Here is a 4,743-nt window from a genome sequence, read left to right on the forward strand (position 1 = left end):
TTTTTATGTGTTTTAGTTTTCTTTCACTGTACATGAGCCATTTTTTCTTTTTAATTTCATATTTTATTCTTCAATACTTAATTTATGATGCACCTCCATTTATTTCTTTTCTGATTCACTCCATTTTCCAATATTCTCTCTTGAAATTTAATGTTTTATATCAGATAATATCTTACAAATGTAGATTATGATAGAACATAGTTTTGCTGATTGATTAGTATTTCCTCACTCTAAATTATTACCCTTACAACTTAGAAATATAAGTGCATGCATAGAAACTTACTGTAAAACTTGGTCTCTGTGATGAAATAGGTTAATTATATACATATTCCTAGAGGGATAAGGCCTAATGTTGTTTTTTGAAACACACAAGCTTCCTAAAGTTAGCAACAGTATTTAATTTTCAATACAATTTTCTGAAATAGTGAAAAATATGGTATAGGAATGTTTATAAAAGATTCCTTTATTGTGTAGTAAGTAATAATTTGTCAAGCATAGACAGTAAGACTAATGAAGAGAACAACCAAATGGAGGGACAAATGGGTCTGTATACATTGTAAATATCTTTGTTCTAGGTAATTTAAAAGATAATGTATTAAAGGATAGAGTAAACTAAGAAAGTGGGAGATTAATGCTTTCTGCCTGAATGCTTATTTGGCTAGAACAGATATTCAATTTACATCGAGGTAAGGCCATTGCTGTCAAATTTTGGTCTAGATGGTTTCACACTGGGTGTTACTAGGTTTTAAGTATTCTAGAATAATTGCTTTTTAAAAATCTATTACAAGATTCTAATGAGCAGAGTTACAACCGTCCAAACAAGTTGGCTAAAAAAAGAAATAAATTAGACTAAAAGTAAAGATAGGTGAAATTTATTTGGAGAATGCAGACTCTAAAGCTGATATTGGTTTTGTTTTTGATGTTAGAGTACGTAAGTCTTGGTTGTAGTGATTAACCTAAAATCAACTTATTTCTTAGGGATATTGAATGAGTATAATCAAAATCATAAGTGAGTAGCAAAAAGTCATATGGGTTCCAATGCCACCAATATATAACAGATCAACAATCAGAGTTTTTACCACAATCATATGTAATTACTTATCCTTTTAAAGTTTAGAATTCAGAATTCTGATAGTAAAGAAATTCTAAAAAGAAATATGATTAATATTTTAAAATATGTAATAGCTGCTGTATTATTTTTATATCATTCTTAAAAAAGATAAAATCACAAGAGCTAGTCAACTTCAATGAAATACTAGAATAAATAAAATGTTATAACTATCAAAAAAAATCAAGAGTGTTGGAAATGATGATTTCTTTGCATCTATTCAGCTATAAAGGCAAGATACTTTAACAGATTCCGAAGAGGTTGATTTAACTATCAAAACTAAATACAGATTGAACACCTTTAAACTGAAAATCCAAAATTTGAAATTCTCCAAAATTTGAAACATTTTGAATGTCAACATGATGGCACAGGTAGAAAATTCTACATCTGATACCTTTGGTTTCTGATGATTTGATGTACAAAAACCTTGTTCATGCATAAAGTCATTAAAAATATTGTACAAAATTACCTTTGGGCTATGTATATAAGGTGTATATAAAACATAAATGAATTTCTTCTTTAGACTTGGTCTTTATCTCATTTTGTATATGCAAATATTCCAAAATATAACAAAATCCAAAATGCTTCTAGTCCCAAACAGTTTGGATAAATGATACTCAACCTGTGAAATTTGTATTCACTTTTGAAATGGGCTTTCACTTTAATTTTGAAATGACTAAGACATTCAGGAAAACATGACTTTTGCAATTTGTCGACTGAACTGTGGAGTGATTATCTTATTGCTCACTTCCCCCGCTGCAACCACACTTCTCCTTGTCCGTGTAGAGGAACTACAAAATCTGGTTAGTATCTGATGTATTCTGAGTGGAGATAACATATTGTAGTGTTTTGACCTTTTCAATATTCTACACTTTAATTGGCTGTCCATTCTATATCCTCCCTACAGGTTAGTGGGACAGAAAGCAAGGGAAAAATGCAATGAGTAGCCAATCAAATCATAGAACATTGAAAAGGTCAAAGCTGTATAGTAGAAGACTGTAATCGACAGAATGTATGAGACATTAAAATTCTACCACTTCATTCTTATGGAAAATACTATAATGAAACAGAAAATGGCACTATATAAATCTGTTCATATGACAATCATTGTTCTGAGAACTGAGAACATAATTTAACACATTCCAATTATAATTTTAAAAATTGCATTATTTTGGCATCCTACAGATTTTGTAGTGTAGTTAAATTACACACTGTCAGCAGAACTAGTTGTCTAACAGTATATATTCAGTATAACACAGAATGACATATTAATATTACGTTAAATAGCTCTACATTTATAAAAATCTAAAGAGACATCCATAAAATAAAGAACTAAAGAATACTTTTTCTCTTACACAGGACTCACTAAACTTACTTGAAGAACTTATGGAAATCATTTTTTTTTGTTTTAAAAGAGAGAAGTAATATGAGAGAGTTTTTTTCCATTTAGACAAAAGCAATTTTAATGGATGATTTTTTAAAAAGACTCAGTAGTCCCTAAAATAAAGCTCTACAGCCTGAAGCAAGAAATATATTTGGCATCTGGTTCTTAGATAATAATTAAGGAAGACAGGTTCAGTCAGAGCATTGGTCTAGAAGCCACAATTTAAGTGTCACTTCATAGAGTCAATATTTCCTTGACCACTCACATCTAGAGGAGATCAACTGAAAAAGAGAGAGTGGTGGGGGGGAGAAAGACTTACAGGATTTCAACAAATGATTTTGTAATGAATGTTGGCATAATTCAGATGGAATAAAAAGCTTACAATGAATTGTTACAGAATATGATATTTTAATACCCATATTTGCTGTCAAATTTTTTAAAAGATCATGCTTATACATAGCCATTAATATTAATAACTGTTGGTGTATAATTGCCTATAGAAAGGAATCAACGTGTTTATAATTTGTTTTCAGCTGTTATTTTATTTACATTTTTAATAAGTTTGATAGTAAGAGGTTTTGGAAGAAAAATAAAAAGCTACATATGTACATTTTAAATTTCTTACCAATGCCTTTTTATTTTAATTCTATAGATCAATGAAGAAGTCCAGAAATTCTTTCCCTTTTTTAGGAAAATAGAATAGTTGCTTCCAAACTTTTAGTCTCTTAACTAGAATTATATCAGAATTTGTATTAAAAGTCTTTCAGCTCAACTTTAAGTAGGAAATGCACACGTGAATTTAAAAAAAAAATAGGCACCAGCATTTCCCTTCATGAGCAAACAGGTATAAATTACTATCAGATTTTTCAGACATTGAATATGCCCAATTTAAAATTATGAAATAAGACTTATTTTCTAATAATACTAACTGTATTCTTTTCTTTTTAATTTTGGCAGTCACAAAGTGGGTCTGCAATGAAATTCACTTAGCTTTTGGGATACTGTTTCCACTGATTCCAGAGTTCTGGGAAAGTCAATTTTTATTTATCTTATGATTGCTGAGCGTTGTTTAAGATTGTACCCATTACCTATTGCATTTACAGATGTTTAAGTACAAGCAAAGAAGTGGCAGTTACACATTGTCCTGACTTTGGAGAAAGGAAATTTTGTCTTAGTGTCATCTTCTGTCCTCCTGAGCAGCAGCAGCTTTTGGAGTAATACTTTGAGTTTACTTTTGTGGCTTTGGCAATATATTAGTGTACACGTTCTATAACCCTTCTTCATGAAATCCAAATAATTTGTTTATTTCTTATCTAAACCCTACACTCTTTGGATCCAACAATGCGCTTACAGACTCTTTGACTAAACAGGTGACAGTGGGGATGCAGTTCAAGGATGATTTTTGGAAATTTTTCTCTAACATTAAATTATCTCTAAAATTTTCTCTAAAGCCAAAAAACATTATAAGAATGTTCTGCTCATTAACCCAAATGCTTTTTAAAATATATTTGTTAATGTACAAACCTAGGCACCACATTTTTGTGAAACATTTACTAGGTTGATTGTTTCCTGAGCCAAACTGTGGATATCAATACACAGATATGTTCTTAGATTCCCTTAAAACATAAGGGAATAATGTTTAAATTCTCCTTTTCCTGTGTGTCAACTCATTACCTCAAATCAAGATCTTGTGACACTATTTATTCTTAACTCCAGGGTTCCACATAAAAACTTCATATTCTCTGTTTTTCAGGACTTGTTCTTGATAGAAAAAGCCAAACTTTTTATAAAATTACAAATTATTGCTCTTTCATATAAGCCTAGCTTTTACAAATCAAGAGAATTTTGGCATTGACAAATTGTCTCTGATATTTGACAGTTTGATACTTACCTTTTAAAACTGGAAGCTAAAACACAATTGGCCTGGTTTATTCAACAGCAACAACAGATGTGTATAAAAGGGGGGAGGTGGGGAAATTATTAATGGGTAAATTAAAATGATGGAAGAGACATTTCAATCAAATTAATGCATACTTGATCTTGCTCAGATCTCAATCAAATAATGTTTCGGGATAACCCGCTCCCGATGGTTACGTGGGTTCTTTTCTATTTCCTAAGTGTCTTGGCTGGTTTGATAAATAAAGAGAAAGAGCACAAGAGAGAGAAATTTAAAGCTGGGTGTCCGGGGGAGACATCACATGTCGGCAGGATCCGTGATGTTCTCCAAGCGGTAAAACCAGCAAGTTTTTAT

Source organism: Chlorocebus sabaeus, chromosome 4, assembly GCF_047675955.1.
Source record: "Chlorocebus sabaeus isolate Y175 chromosome 4, mChlSab1.0.hap1, whole genome shotgun sequence".
In the NCBI taxonomy this organism is placed as follows: Eukaryota; Metazoa; Chordata; class Mammalia; order Primates; family Cercopithecidae; genus Chlorocebus; species Chlorocebus sabaeus.